The sequence below is a fragment of the Schistocerca piceifrons genome, chromosome X (assembly GCF_021461385.2).
Source record: "Schistocerca piceifrons isolate TAMUIC-IGC-003096 chromosome X, iqSchPice1.1, whole genome shotgun sequence".
In the NCBI taxonomy this organism is placed as follows: domain Eukaryota; kingdom Metazoa; phylum Arthropoda; class Insecta; order Orthoptera; family Acrididae; genus Schistocerca; species Schistocerca piceifrons.
The window spans coordinates 737,139,862-737,157,753 of NC_060149.1; positions in this window are offsets into that span (position 1 = coordinate 737,139,862).

A 17,892-nucleotide genomic window follows, 5' to 3' on the forward strand; every position below is an offset into this window, starting at 1 on the left:
TGGTTAAAATACCTTCACAATAGTTAAAAAGATAGTAATACCCAATCAAGGTATCATGGAAGGATACATTTTGTTGTAAGCACCTATGAAAAGATGCAAAACTACTGTGATGTGGTTTCATCACTGTGGGAACAACTTTGTATAGTGTAATTGTATTGCTCCTACATTGCATTCAGGGAATTCATACACAATGTGTATATTAGGTAACTCTTCAGCAGTAGACCCATCCATACTACTGGATGTCACTGTTACACTGTTAACCTAAAACTGAATCTGTTGGAAAAACAGACTCAAGACAGAACCAATTAGTATTAAATCAGAGTAAAGAGTAAAACAGGCATTATGTTGTCAGTAGTAAGCACCATAGGTGAATGGAACTAGTTTGTTATCAGATAATACCCACATCACATACTGTTAACATTTGGACTCTTGTACAGATATTTCCAGTGCAATTCAGATGGGAAGTTGAATAGAGGTAAGAAGTGAGACAAAATCTAATTACTTGAAGCAAGCTGTCAGACACTATGGATCTCTTATACCAAAATACTCAGAAAAGTATCTCTGAACACTCTCCAAAATGTTGTCAGTGGAGTTTGGTTTTGCCCTGCATATGATCTATTGCTGTAGATGGAACTGTTACTTTTCAGTGTCCTGCCACTTTGAGACAGCTAATGAGTCTGTGACCTGTGTCTTGAATTCATATCATAAGAGTTTGTCTCTCTTCTTCATCACTTAAAGGAGACCTTCTTCCTGATTCTCACAGTACCAACAGAATATGTTTCATTATTCAGCAGTGTGTGTGTGTGTGTGTGTGTGTGTGTGTGTGTGTGTGTGTGTGTGTGTGGCGGGGGGGCGGGGAAGGGGGGTCTTTTTTCCAGGGAGCACATAGTCAGATTGTTGTCAAATGCAATTATGCACTTATGCACTTTCTGTCTATTACAAGTGCAATAAGATCTAGTGCAACCTTGCCCTCAAGAAACAAGAAATACAGGTAAATTATTATCTTCATTTTTCCATAGAAGATATGGAGTTTCAGCTAAGATTGTTAATAATAGCATCATCCAGGACTGATATTTTGCATTCTTTTTATTGTGTGCTTCATTTGAATATATTATTTTATATTCAACCTCCTTGAAAGTATCGTAGCTTCATCAAAAGATATTATGACTGAACAATTATATCTTTTTCTTCATTCTTGCCTTGTACTGTTTGACTATGTGGTTGGCATTGTTATAGAGGTTGAAACAATGTCAGTAACAGTGAGTGGCCAAATGCCCTAGCTGAGGCCATCAGCTCCCCCTGGGATGGAATTCATGTTCCCCTGCTGTCTGTATCTACAGTAAAGCACTTATTCAACTGCGAGATCATTTTCCCAGTGTTTTTACATCATGTATCTAAGGTTGGATGTGGGAACCAGACAAATATTTACCTAGTTGGATGTGGAAAACCACCTAAAACCTGTTGCCAGGTTGCTGGCACACTGGCCCTTGTCATTAATCTGTTGGGCAGATTTGATTCAGGGCTGGTGTTCCTCCTCGAGTCCTAGAAGCAACACATAAATGTGTCCATTCCAGGCTGGTTGACTGAATGATTATATTACATATTCCTGACAGTGTGACAGAATGGAGGTGATCTGCAGGGAAATACACTCAGAAGAAAAACTTCAGAAATCCAAGATCACTAGTAAAGCATTTATTTTGATAACCAGTGTTGGTAAGATTACATTACCATCTTTGAATCTCCAATGGACAGTACCAAGTAGACAGGGTAATAGGTTTGCAAGTCGAGTACAACAATATGCAAAAGAAATTGTCCATACACTTGGAAAAGTAACATTTGGATTAATTTGAATTTAGTCAATGAAAGGAGAAAATATAAAAATGCAATAAATGAGGCAGGTGTAAGGGAATACAAACATCTAAAAAAAGGAGATTGATAGGAAGTGCAAAATGGCTAAGCAGCAATGGCTAGATGACCAATTTAAGTATGTAGAAGCGTATATCGCTAAATACAGAAAAATTAAAGAGTCCTTTGGAGAAAAGAGAACCACCTGTATGAATACCAAGAGCTCAGATGGAAAACCAGTGCTAAGCAAAGAATGGAAAGCAGAAAGTTGGAAACAGTATATAGAGAATCTATACAGAGGATATGTACTTGAGGGCAATATTATGGAAATGGAATAGGATGTATATGAAGATGAAAGGGAGATATGATAGAATTTGTCAAGACATTGAAAGACTTAAGTCAAAACAATGGCCCGGGAGTAGACGACATTCCGTTCGAGCATCTGATAGCCTTGGGAGAGCTAGCTATGACAAAATTCTTCCATCTAGTGAACAAGATATATGAGACAGGTTAAATACCTGCAGCCTTCAAGAAGAATATAGTAATTCCAGTTCCAAAGAAAACAGGTGCTGACAGGTGTGAAAACCTCTGAACCATCAGTTTAATAAGTCACGGTTGCAAAATACTAACAGAAGTCCTTTACAGACGAATGGAAAAACTGGTAGAAGCTGACCTTGGGGGAGATCAGTTTGGATTCCGTAGAAATGATGCAACATGCAAGGCAATACTGATCCTATGACTTACCTTAGAAGGTAGAATAAGGAAAGGTAAACCTACATTGCTAGCATTTGTAGACTTAGAGAAAGCTTTTGACAATGTTGTCTGGAATACTCTCTTTCAAATTCTGAAGGTGGCAGGGGTAAAATACAGGAAGCGAAAGGCTATTTACAATTTGTACAGAAACCAGATAGCAGTTATAAGAGTCGAGGGGCATGAAAGGGAAGCAGTGGTTGGGAAGGGAATGACACAGGGTTGTAGCCTATACCCAGTGTTATTCAATCTATACGTTGAGCAAGCGGTAAAGGAAACAAAAGAAAAATTCAGAGTAGGAATTAAAATCCATGGAGAAGAAATAAAAACTTTGAGCTTTGCCGATGTCTTTGTAATTATGCCAGAGATGGCAAAGGACCTGGAAGAGCAATTGAACGGAATGGACAGTGTCTTGAAAGAAGGCTATAAGATGAACATCAACAAAAGAGCAACACAAGGATAATGGAATGTATTCTAACTAAATCAGGTGATGCTGAAGAAATTAGATTAGGTAATGAGACACTTAAAGCAGTAGATGAGTTTTGCTATTTGGGGAGCAGAATAACTGATGATGGTTGAAGTAGGGAGGATATAAAATGTAGACTGGCAATGGCAAGGAAAGTGTTTCTGAAAAAGAGAAATCTGTTAACATCGAGTATAGATTTAAGTGTCAGGAAGTCGTTTCTGAAAGTATTTGTATGGAGTGTAGCCAAGTATGGAAGTGAAACATGGATGATAAACAATTTAGACAAGAAGAGAATTGAAGTTTTTGAAATGTGGTGCTACAGAATAATGCTGAAGTTTAGATGGGTAGATCATGTAACTAATAAGAAGGTACTGAATACAATTGGGGAGAAGAGAAATTTGTGGTACAACCTGACTAGAAAAAGAGATCGGCTTGTAGGACACATTCTGAGGCATCCAGGGTTTAATATTTAGTACTTGAGTGTGTGTGTGCGGGGAGGGGGGGGGGGGGAAGTAAAAATCATAGAGGGAGACCAAGAGATGAATAGGCTTGCACAGGATAGAGTAACATGGAGAGCTGCATCAAACCAGTCTTTGGACTTCAGACCACAACAACAACAACAACATTGGTATTGTATATTCATGCCCCTGCTCCATGCCAAATGTTTGGACATATTGTATATTTTAAATTTGACATGCTGATACCCAGCGATTTTCATGATATTCACACGCATATTCATGATGTGACATGAAACGTAGCACAGATAGAGAAGGTAATGTGAATTTGTAGAGCATAAGGTATGTTACTTTTCAAAGTGTGTGGACAATTAATTTGGTACATTGTTGTACTTGACTTGTAAACCTGTTACCTTGTCACCTTCATTCTATCCAATGCAGATCCGAAGATGGTAACACAGTCTTACAGAAAATCATCAAAATAAATGTTTTACTAGCAATCTTAGCTTTTTGAAGATTTTCTTGTGAGTTTATTGAATGACTGTTTGCTCCTAACAATTTAATATTTGGGGCATCAATTAGTGGCTGCAATCTATAATGGTTTTCAGAACCAAGAGCTCCCTTTTTTGTGTGTAAGGGTTTTTAAAAATAATGTTTTAACATCTTCTTCAGTTCCATTACTTTTAAAACAGGTGTGTCATACAAAATAACATCAGAACACTAGTAATTAAAAAATTGTACCAAAAATTGGCCATAGTGATGAGTAAACCAACATAATTTGCTTTCTGAGACTGTTGGGTACTCTCAGCCCTTTTCTCCTTCTCCCTTTTCTCATTCTCTGTGCTCTAGCCTGCAATAAAAACTTTCAACACAGTGGCATCATGTACAATGCTTGTTTATTCTACAATGTTGGAAATTGGTTTCTCATTAAAGGTGCAGTATAAAAAATACTAATTTGTGATTAACTTTCAAGAAAGCTTATTTTGGTAATGCTAAGCTTCAGGCAACAAAAACTACATCAAAATACTGATGAAGTGTTTCATTCCATCTGGTGATGGTACTTTTGGTGAGGTGCTCTTTAGTTTTGATTAGTGCTAGTTCTCTGCACTAAATTAACTTCTCCTCTCTAGTACAATATACTTCGAATCCAGGTGCTAGCTAACATTTTCCTTGGCCTCCACTATAACTGAAACACAGCTGATGTAAAGGAAAGCTATATTCATAAGTGTGTAAGAATATTCTTATAAAATAATTAAGTACTTCAGCAACTGTGCTTTAATGGCCATTTTTTATTCTAGAAATTCTCTCTGACTAGTATAATGAGTCAGTAACTATTATGCTGTGAAATTTTACTTATAAGTCTTAGTTAAACTTGACTTATGGGTATCCTTTTTTGCTACCATTCAATCATTGTGTGGCATACAGTTATCTTATAAAAGACAGCTGGAATCAGACACAAATTATCAATCACCATTGATATATTTCCTGCTATTCTTGTTGAGAATGTTATTGTGGGGATCAAACCAGAACTGAACATCAGTAACTAAAGGTGCCTTCAATCACTGCTACCTGAGATGAAATCAGTATTGAAATTACCAAATACCAACACTTCGTATAAATTTCTACTAAATCTTATTAGTATCCATCTAGTTTCACTACAGATTTTAAAACATTTTCTGTAGACTGACAGAACTGGTATCTTGTGTGTTTCCAGTGGTAGGATATCCACTCACATATCCTTAGCACACACAGTTGTTGTGTCCAGAGTGTGATGGAATCCTTCCACATTACTATTGCTTGAAGGATGATAACTAATTGTATGGATGTGGTTGCACCTGCTGAGATGAAGGAGTTCTTGGAGTAATGCTGCCTCAAATTGTCTGCCCCTGTTAGTCGTTATAGTTCACAGTACTCTGAATCTAGTATCCATCCACTAATTACTTGGCCACTATTGCAGCAGTGATGTCTGAGACCAGAAATGCCTCTGCAAAAAGAACCACTATGGTAACTAAATATCAGTAGCAGTTTGAGTACCAGATCCACATAAATGTGAGCAAATCTTGCTGAGGGCATGATAATGTTTCCTTTGGGGCCAGCAATGTGTCTTCTCAACGTGCATTTTTGATATCTCTCACATTGTTGTGCCTACTTGTGGCTGTCTTTGTTCACTCCACACCACACCACCTTCTTCATCAGCAATTGCACCATTGCACCATAGCTCTTACTCCTGGGTGCGAAAGTCTGTGGAACTCCTCAATAACTGCTCAGCAGAAATATTTCATATTGTGTGTGTTGATGCATCATAATGTCAAATCTCCTACTGACATTTTTACATGCTTGAGTGTCAAACTAAATTGTCCATTGTGCTTATTAATCACACAATTCTGGGTCAAGAATTTGTGCTTAGGCAGTGCATTCCCAGTTTACTGCACAACACTGTGGTAAACAATCAGGCACAATGTCCTAGCTGCCATTAATGTGGTGGACATTTGTGGTGAATTTTGAAATCAAATCAGCTTGTCTGAGGAGTGTCTGTGAGCTTTTTGGTGTTCCCTTGCTGAAGTGCGATGTTATTAGTGCATGGTTCAAGTAAAGAGTGGAAGTGCAGCCTTCAAGTGAATCTCTGAATTGGTGGACAGCTCCATACACTACAAACGTTCCCCATCTATAGCACTCAGGCATTTTGCATGGGTGTGAGCAACAGGAAAAAACAGCAGTCAGGTGCCAAGCACCGCCGACAAGTTAGTGAAGTGTAGCCCCCACAGCTGCCTCGCTGGCGTCAACCATAATGGCACATTAATCTGAGGGTGTGTGAGCAGAACTGCCCTCGCAGTATACCCCTTTACTCTGTCAAACACTGTCACCAGCTTGTTGCTCCAACGAACCTTTATTACACCGGCCATGTGTTTGCCCTTGAGTACATTTGTTAAAGGTTCCAGCAGTGTTGCTGCCTGTGGATGGTACCGATGGTAATAATTAAGTATTCCAAGAAACCGCCTTAAGTCCTTGAATGTTGTGAGGAGCAGAACTTGTATGGCTGACACACACTCCATCAGCAGAGTTAACCCATATGTTGATACCTCAAAACTGAGGAACTTTACTTTGTTCTGACCAAAAACACACTTGTCTAAATTGAACACCATGCCAGCATCTTGGAGTCTTGAGAAAACTTGCCCTAAATGAGACTTGTGTTCTTCCTGTTATTTTGAAAAATAAGGATGTCATCCACATACCAAAATAAAAATTCCAGCTCACACAGCACCTGAGAAATAAGCCACACTATGTTCGAGCAGCATCTTTCAACCTAAAGGGCAGGTAACAATTCTCGAATAAGCAAAAGAGTGTGGTGAGTGCAGTCTTGTCAGTGTCTGATGGGGCCACAGGAATTTGCGAATGTACCTATCTGCAGTTGATTACCCTGAAAAAATGCATGCCTGCCACTGAATTGTTCACATCCATGATATCTGGAATAGGGTATCTATCTAGAATAATTTTGGAATTTAACACTTGATATTCCACGCACAGCCTCCATGTGCTGTCTCAAATCTTGACCATCTGTAGAGGGGATGCCCATTGACTATCTGATGGCCTTGTTGCATACTCGTGCATTTGCCTCTCCATGTCTTGTCTAGCTGCCTCAAATTTTGCAGGAGTGAGACAGCGTGGTTGTCTGCTACTGGCTACCCCGGCATGGCGCAAGTGAAATGTTGCATTTTGTGACATAGGTTCACATATGACTTTGCTCTTGATAAGATATCCAGAAATTCTTTTACTATGCTGTGACATTATCATGTTTGCCTGCTGCTGCAATTGTTGCTTTTTGCAGTAACCTTCTCGTAACATCCATTGCCAGGTCGAATTTGTATGAAAGATCAGTGCCTAGAATTGGCTTCGTGGGATTGGCTATCAATAAATTCCATGTCATGTGCTCTTGAAAGCCAAGATCTAACACTTTGATTACTGAGTTATTTGCTATTGTTAAATGTAGAGGAGCAGCTGTGTTGTCTGGTTGTAACAATCCTGTAGGTAACCCACTGACGTCTGATCCTGTATCTACCAAAAACTTCTTTTTGAAACATCTGTCCATTATGAATAGGCCCTTTGCTGGGTTTTCCAAGGCTGTGAATCCTATCCTCAGATCATACTAGGGTCCGTAAAAGTGGTGCTCCTCACATTTGACATTTTTATAACCTGATGTTGTAGGTTTGAGTGCCAGTAAGCACAAATTTTCGTATATTGCTAACAGCTGATGTCAATCTGGATCTGCAAAAGTCAAATCCATTTCGTAATATTTACCACAGCTATAATCATCAGAACAGTGTCTGTTCCTTCAGAAATACTTACAAGGCTGAAGGACATCATAATGTGAAGACAAAGACACACAGACATTGTGAACATCAATAATGAAACATATTTTACAGACAACATTCACAGTATGTTAAAGTTAGTATGAAAAGCTTTTGCTGAAGTCTAGTAGTGCCAAGTTTTTGACCTCACAGTTGTCCATGACGTACTTCATGTCATCAGTTAGTGTGGTGTTTGGGCTATGCTGTTCATAAAGGAGACCACTGAAATTAAGCAGTGGGAAAACCTGGCTATATGGCTATCAACTCTGCAAGGTATGGGACTCCATGCTCAAATCACTGAGGGACCTATTGCATGTGCACGTATTGAATTGAGTCTGTGGCCACAAAAATCTGGCCAAGAGCAACTGGTCAATACGTCTCCGGCCTGGAATCTCATTGACTGGAATAGAATTGTCTACAGTGATGAGTTCGACTCCCAACAGAGCTCTGATGACCAGCGAAGACGTGCCTGGAGACACACCAGACAGGGATCGGATAACTACCTGACAGCTGCCCACCGTACGACCTGACAGCTGGGAGTGAAAGACTAGGGTGCCGTTTCTCTTCACAGCAGGACCCGTTTGGTTGCACTCCACAAAGTATTGGAGCAAGGCTGCTGTTACCTCACTCTCCATTGTTCCAAATGTATTCAAGATAGCGGATCCCAGATGGCGGCGATAGATATCGCAACATCACAATGACATCATGGCGTTAAGTTCAAATTTTGGCGGGAAAATAGTTCAATTCGGCTACCTCCACTAATCTAACACCCTCCCATCCTTCCTTCCTCCCCTCCCCTCCCCTCCCCTCCCATTCCCACCCCAGAAAATGGCGGGAAGTTCAAATTCCATCAGAACAACGCAACACACCAAAGATACCTCCACTAACCTAAGAAAATGGAGGGAAGAAAGGTTACTTGGACTACATCCATCTGACCACCACCTCTTCCTAGGAATTGGCAGGAAATAGACTCAGCTTGTGCTGGATAGGATAGACATAAGTCTGTATTTTCAGTCTTTATTTAAAAAATTTGGGGCAGTAGCTCCATCCAGTGTGTTCACCACAAGGTCCGGAGTCCAACTGACCTAATGCACAGTACCGCCACCAGAGGCATCGTCATGCCCCCTGAGGTAATCCAAGATGGTGGTCTGGAGGGAAAAAATAGCGCAAATCAATAGGAACCTTTAATCCAGTCACATGTTAGACTTCAGCCAGTATGATGGTAGTATCTGGTAATGCCATTGGAGGGGATACAGGGTAGGCTGAGCAGCTCTGGGACCTCAGTCTTGCTCAGTTAGCCAGCAGCAGCAGAAGGAGAAGAAGAACCATGAAGCATCAACAGCAATCGCAATCCAGCACAACCCTGCAGAACTGGAAGAAGCGGAAAAGTAAGGATCCCATATCACATCTTTCTCTGTGGTTAGCATTATTATTATTGGTTGTTTTCACGTCTTGGCCCATATGTAATGCTTCCTCATCTTTGTTCAGCAGTAGCTCTCGACACGTCCAAGCCAGCAGGGTCGAGCGCCAACACCCTGATCCCTGGCATGTCCAGACATGTAGCAATCTTTCCATCTTACCGAGACCTGCATCAACCTCTGGACCTGCGGCAGCAACAACCTCCACCATGTCTGAACCTGTAGCGACCACGTGATATCCTGTAGCGCACATAGCTCACTTGCTGGAGCAGGACAAGGAGCTGTTGTTGTTGTCCCACTCATCGATTTGTGTGATGAGGACACGCAATCTGCTCCCAACACATCAAATGCTGCTGGTGGTCCTAAACAACAGCAAGATGGAGGACAGTACTGGTCACCAACATAAAACCCATCCCAACAGAACATCCCTGTACTAGTGCAGCCACAGAGTGCAGATGCTGTGGATAAGAAGGCATCGAGTGTACCCATGCATTTAAGTTCCACATACAATTTAACTCCCAGTGGAGTGAAACGTGTAAAAGTTGGTATAGAAGCACATCATGACAGGGGTTTGCATGCAAGAATAGAAATTGAAAATGCATCGAAGGGTGTTAAAGTGCCAATTTCCAAGTTTGACTAGGACGAAATATGTCGTGCAGAGCACTACATCAATCAGCAGATGACTACAGAGCATTATTGAACTCATTCTCCCCCAGACATTCACCTTACTGGCATGACACCATCTATTACAACAGTGTATTATGACTGTGCACTAATTGCGAAATCAGGTGACAACTGTGTTTATCTAAGGCACACCCCAGTTATGAAGTTATACAGTCTGGATACTGCACTACATCATGCTTTGGAAAGATTGAACTGTTGGTTGCTGAGCATAGACTCTCCGTACAATGATGCTGTAAACTTCCTACATGTGCATAGTGTACATGTTGAAGATTTGAAGCAGTGCCTTTGTTTGCACGTGAACACTGAACCGAAAGAGAAACAGATTAAATGTGCATGTGAAAACCTTGAGTACTGTGAGGCATCTATTGGTTTGAGGAAGATAGGTACAGAATTTATTGCATGTCAAAAAGTTTTGTTTGGGAAATACTTTACAGGTGTGAAGAAGAAGATAAAGAAAGAGTCTGATCATCTTCTTGAAATACTGCATCCTATTTATGATATTTAAATAAATAATGTATGTATGTATATGTAATCTTAAATTGTGTTTGTGTTTTATTTCATACCTCTCTCATTACAGTAAAAGTATATGCTTATTAAAATCATTATTTTTCAATGCTGCAACAGTTATTCACAAAATGAATGATAAAGTTACTCTTCATGGGCTTTATATAATCCTCATCACAAGGACCTTGTTGTCGGTGACTGGTTCTGTGAAGATGCAAAAGAAGACCTGAAGAAGAACAGAATTCTCCTTCCTGATAATATACAAGCAATTATTGTAGGTCCATCCAATTGCAGCAAAACTAAGGTCCTCATGATGCTGCTAACACATGTAGATGGAGTCCAATTTGAACATGTTAGTGTATTCTCAAAAACACTGCCAGTGAAAGTGGTGATATCCCCCCTCCTGAAAAAGCAAAGCCAAACACTGTCTTCATATTTGACGATGTTGCTGTGGAAAACCAAGAACAAATTCGAAAATATTTCTGTTTCAGTTATCGTATGGGTTCTGATGTATTTTATCTAAGCCAAACATATTCCAGAATCCCGAAACAGTTGGTTAGGGATAATGCAAACCTCATTACAGCCTTCAAACCAGACAATCTGAATTTAAAACACATTTACCAGGCAAATGTCGGAACTGACATGTTGTTTAATGATTTTGTAAAGATATGTGCTGATTGCTGGAATCATTCACAGCATGAATTTCTCATTATTGATAAAACAAGAAAACTTAGTGATGGTACGTACAGGTGAAACTTTCAAGAGTTTCTGCATATATAGCATGGTAAGAGAGGTCAGTATACACTGCACCATGGACAAATTCACACATGTCTAGCTCTCAACCCAAGAGAATGGGTGTACACAGACACAACATTCGCCTGTACATGGATGTGAAAATTCAGGCTATTGTGCATAAAGTTGGAGGTATGCGCAGAGAAATAGAGATGTATTACCAGACTCTTTCGAGAATGGTGAATGCATTAAATGAATTTGTTAATGAAGTTGGTAAGAAGGTAACCGACTTAACTGGAAAGGTCGAGGCTATTGAGGGGAAAATAGATGTAGATTTCCCTGTAGTTGAGAAGGGGGAGCAGGCACATAGTAAGAGGAAGAAGAAGCCTCACACTGTGGGGATATCTGATTTGTATACACTGAGATGTCAATGAAGCAGAAAGTGATTCAAGCATGGAAAGCAGTTCATGAGAAATTATGGTTGCTGAGGTTAGGGCATATGGATCAACAGCAAACACTAAGAGAGTCCTGTAAGCCGGTTACTGAATCTCTCAGACAGCTGTCAGAAAAAACAAAAACACACTATAATGATGGTGTTACCATTGATGAAATCATTATCCATCATGCCCCTGGTCAGATAGATAGAACATTTGGCATTTGCAGGGGAAGACCGTACATGTTGGGCATGCATCCTATGATTGTAACTGATGACACAATACAAATTGGTGACAGATGGTTTGAGAGAACATCTGGCTTAATGAATCTTATTTTCCTACCAAAAAAACCTATAAATTATTCACTTAATGATAGGGAAACATACCGTGAAATACTGCACATGACTGATGTACAGAAGACTGTGAAAAGCCTGAGCAACAAGAAATATAAAACCATCATAAAACTAATACTTGATGGCGAAAACTACAACAACAACAACAACAACAGCAGCAGCAGCAGTAGCAGCAGCTTTGATGGCATTGACATTGAGCATAAAGCAGTGAACAACCAAACCCCATCAGTATATATATTATGACGACCCAAATGAGGTAATAGATCGACTACGGCTGCTCATGACATCAGCTGCTGCAGGCAATACAGCTCATTTGAATGAGGCTGTTTCAATAATCTCTGAGCTTAGAGAGAGAGGTATCATCAAATAAGTATGGAGACAGTAGTTCACGAACTGCACAAACCAGCACAAAAAACATAACCTTGTAGGCAAGTTATGATTAAAAGTTTGGATGACTTATGGCAAGCTGATCTTGTAGATATGAAGGAATTTTCACGTGAGTATAATGGATTCAACTAATTTGCCTAGGCATTACCTGTTAAAACAAAATTGTGTAGAAATGTCATGTATGTTTTTGAGCATTTGCTACAGACAGGGACGAATCGATGCCCAGACAACCGCCAAACCAATCACAGCAGAGAGTTTTATAATAGGTATTTCAAGACCATGATGTAGCAGTATGGAATACATCACTACTCAACATTCACTCACCTAAAGGCAAATATTGTGGAGCATCTGAACAGAACAATAAAAGGTCGAATGTGGATGTGTTTTAACCTTCACAGCTCATACAAATTGACACATATCCTCCCAAAAATAATTGCTTAGTATAATCAAACCAAACATACCACAATAAAAATACCACGTTCATAATAATGGACTCATGGATACAGTGAACTATCACATTAAAATGCTGGATCCACGCAGACAGAAATTTAATGTAGGTGATTTGGTGCATATCTCAAAACACAAGAGAGTGTTCGAGAAATCATACCTACCAAACTGGTCCGCAGAGTTTCAAAGGTGCAAAGAACAAATCCTAGAACTTATACATTGAAGGATAGTAAAGGTGAAGAAATTGCAGGTGGCTTCTACACCGAGGAGTTGCAGAAAAGCTCAGAACCAGATGTGTTTCTCATGGAGAGAATTGTAAGACATCAGGGAGATAAAGCACTAGTCAAATGGCTTGGTTTTCCTGTTGCACGAAACAGTTGAATTGATGCCAAAGATTTGCTATATAATGGCGATGCACAGTCCACAACCACCACAGTAGCATAACATGCATGCTTGGAGATGCATTAGAGGAGATGGTGGTATTCTAGACAAACTGCCAGCTAAAAATGCACTGAAGCTGGAAGGTGAGGGAACAAGAAGAAGAAGAAGAAGATTGCTTAAAGCGCCTCAAGTTCTACCAATACCCAAGACATCTGGTGGGTTTCTTCCATTTCTCATCCTGGCCCTCTCCATGCTCTCAGTGGTAGGGTCCCTCCCTGTTGGTGCTGCAACTATTGCTTGAACATTCAAGAACATTCAAAACTCCCAAGCACAGTTAGAAGAGGCAAGCAGACATAACTGCATGATGGAAGCCGCAGCCATTGGAAAAGGAGTATACTTGAAACCATACAGGAAAGGGCATGGTCTATTTATAAATAAAAAAAGTCCATTAGTGGGCCTACCAGGCCGCCCCTCACAAATATTGATATTCTTAAATTTGTTAGAAACAGATCCAACATTCCAAGATTCTGAGGTGTGTTTATGTGGGATACATTACTGAAGACTGTGTGGAAAACTGGTGAATGTGGCATTATGAATTTAGATGTTGCTGGAGGCCCTGACACAGACTGGGCATCATATGTTATGAAAAATGCAGATACCATCTACTATTTTGACTCATTTGGTGACCTGCAACCACCAGAAGAATTACAATGATACTTTATTCACAGAAGACATGTGTTCTACAATTATCAGCACTATCAGGACTTTAACACATACCTCTGTGGACATCTATGAATCCTGTTTCTCTTGATGTTTACATTGAAGAAGAAGCATGGTATATAAGGAGGAGCTATAAACATTCCTTCATCAGATGAGATTCAGATGCTATGTCGTATACTTTGATGTTAAAAGAATGATCATGTATACTGCATGCAAATTACTTCCTGCCAATTGATTTGAGCATTGGCGAATGGAGTATTGCGTTGATTTGACTGTAGACGTACAACAGCATCCCAAATATCACTGAGACTAACAACAAACTCCACGTGGGTATTAATGATGAAAAAGACATTGTGGAAAAAGAACCGGATGCATATGATATCGATGATTTAAACAAAGTCTTAAAACAGTCTGTAAAAGGTATTGAGTTATGTGCAAACATCAATACACTGAAATCTGAAATAAGGAGTGTAAATGCAATGATTGACTTTAACCAGAAAGGTTCAATAGGACGCCTACTGGGTTTCACAAAAGGGCAGGTTTTGAAGAAAGATCCAAGTAAATTTTACAAGGCAAATCATACTGTGGACATACTTCCCATCAGCACAATCCAAGTCGAGTGTAATATTGCAACAAAATCCTATCTCAATGATAGTCTGATTCATACTACACTCCTGGAAATGGAAAAAAGAACACATTGACACCGGTGTGTCAGACCCACCATACTTGCTCTGGACACTGCGAGAGGGCTGTACAAGCAATGATCACACGCACGGCACAGCGGACACACCAGGAACCGCGGTGTTGGCCGTTGAATGGCGCTAGCTGCGCAGCATTTGTGCACCGCCGCCGTCAGTGCCAGCCAGTTTGCCGTGGCATACGGAGCTCCATCGCAGTCTTTAACACTGGTAGCATGCCGCGACAGCATGGACGTGAACCGTATGTGCAGTTGACGGACTTTGAGCGAGGGCATATAGTGGGCATGCGGGAGGCCGGGTGGACGTACCGCCGAATTGCTCAACACGTGGGGCATGAGGTCTCCACAGTACATCGATGTTGTCGCCAGTGGTCGGCGGAAGGTGCACGTGCCCGTCGACCTGGGACCGGACTGCAGCGACGCACGGATGCACGCCAAGACCGTAGGATCCTACGCAGTGCCGTAGGGGACCGCACCGCCACTTCCCAGCAAATTAGGGACACTGTTGCTCCTGGGGTATCGGCGAGGACCATTCGCAACCGTCTCCATGAAGCTGGGCTACGGTCCCGCACACCGTTAGGCCGTCTTCCGCTCACGCCCCAACATCGTGCAGCCCGCCTCCAGTGGTGTCGCGACAGGCGTGAATGGAGGGACGAATGGAGACATGTCGTCTTCAGCGATGAGAGTCGCTTCTGCCTTGGTGCCAATGCTGGTCGTATACGTGTTTGGCGTTGTGCAGGTGAGCGCCACAATCAGGACTGCATACGACCGAGGCACACAGGGCCAACACCCGGCATCATGGTGTGGGGAGCGATCTCCTACACTGGCCGTACACCACTGGTGATCGTCGAGGGGACACTGAATAGTGCACGGTACATCCAAACCGTCATCGAACCCATCGTTCTACCATTCCTAGACCGGCAAGGGAACTTGCTGTTCCAACAGGACAATGCACGTCCACATGTATCCTGTGCCACCCAACGTGCTCTAGAAGGTGTAAGTCAACTACCCTGGCCAGCAAGATCTCCGGATCTGTCCCCCATTGAGCATGTTTGGGACTGGATGAAGCGTCGTCTCACGCGGTCTGCACGTCCAGCACGAACGCTGGTCCAACTGAGGCGCCAGGTGGAAATGGCATGGCAAGCCGTTCCACAGGACTACATCCAGCATCTCTACGATCGTCTCCATGGGAGAATAGCAGCCTGCATTGCTGCAGCAGGGTATAAGATTGTTGAGACTCCTGCGAATACAATATACCTTCCAGTGACAGCTCAGACATTGGACTATTTGGAGCTGTGTATTGTGGACCAGAAAAATCAACTTGTTGACTTTGGTGGTGAGGAAATCATTGTACAATTACATTTAAGGCAGGATGTGCATATGGTACAAAATAAGTGCACGCAATCCACAGCAAGTCACTTCACTACTGAACCGCAAAGTGATAACACGTGCAAACTACTAGTTTCTTAAATCAGTTGGCTTGAAACCTCATAATGACGTCCTCACTCAATATGACCAGTCCAGTAGAGTATGATGAGAGAATTATATGTCAGGAATACTTCTCACATAAACCGTATGCTTCAACCACAATTAACAAGAATGATGAAATTAGAATTTTCATCCAGCACCAACATGCACTGATGCTTCCATGCAAGATTTTCCTATATCTAGAGGGGTCATTCAAGAAAACCAATGGCAGTGGTACAGTGGGATCCTAGCTTACACGTAACGCTTTAGCATTCCTGTTCCAAGAGATACGCTATGAACTCAATGGGTCTGAGATCGACCATACATGCAATGTTGGCACAACATCGACCCTTAATACATATGTCTCTGCATCACCCACAGATATGCATAGTTTAGAAAATGTAGGATGGTTCATAGATGATCCATGGGATAGAACATTTGCAGAGTACAAGTGATTTACTGCACACATACCACTAAAAATGCTTATGGGGTACTTTGAGGACATGAGACAGATTATTATGAATGCTGAACAGAAACACATTCTGGTATGGAGTGTGACAGCTAACAACTAATACATTCAAGGAACTCAAGAAGAGAATGTGATCACAATCAGCAAGATAATATGGAAAATGCCCCACATCAGTGTATCAGATGAGGAGTGTTTAAAGCTTTTAAAAGTTCTGATTTCTGGTACATTTCTATCACTGACATTTCACTCATGGGAGGTTTTTGAGTATCCCGTGTTACAGACTGCGAGCAGACAAACATGGGCTATTAAAACATCTTCACAGCTAGAGACACCTAGATTCATCATACTCGCATTTCAGACTGATAGAAGAGCTAATATAGCAAATGATTCCACTGTGTTCAACAACTGCAAGTTAACTAATGCCAAAGTCTATCTGAATTCAGAATTCTACCCATATGACAATTTACACCTGCAGTGGAGTGAAAATACAGTTTAGCATATGATATGTATGCAAGTTTTCGTACTTTTCACTATGAAATTGCTGAAGGAGAACGAGGAGTGTGTCTACTCAATCCATGGAAGTTCAAGGAGCTTTCACCAATCATCGTAACAGACCGCTCAAAACAGAATGAGATAATTAAGTCTGGACCTATAGATGTGTGAATTGAATTTGAATCTTTGACAAATTTCCCATAACACACTGTCACATATGCTCTAGTTCTTCATGACCGTGTGATCAACTACTGCCCGCTCACTAGTGTTGTGCAACAAGCTGTATAAATGCACAGATGCTTCACCATACCTAGAGCATTCCACAATGACATCTCAAGGTGTGAACATAATTGCAGATGCTCAGGGTTTCTATGATTGTGAGCGTAGACAGTTCATATATAAAGATGTTGCATTCATAGCATATACACAAGATGCAGGAATAACAGAGACATACTTATCAAACATTGCGTCACCGAGGTCTTTCAAGTATGTGAAGTGTGCTAAGACACGGAAGAGTGTAAAGTGGTTAACACTTTTATGCCATGGAATTCACTGGGATGATCCTGGAATACCCTATAAACATATGGTGACAAGGCTTAAATTATTCGATCACACAGATACCATCATCTACGTGAAGGGGAAGGAGAAGATCTCATGGATGTGTCGAATCTCCAAGTTTGCTGCTATTCAAGACCTGGAATTCTATTGGTGTCCTTCTCTCCATCGACTCAAGAAGAAGAAGATGTGTGACAATAGTGTTGTTGTGTCTGCTTCTGAAAATGTAAAATTACTTTTAAGTTGGATAAGAAATAATGAATTTTTACCTCATAACCTCTGTGTTCTTT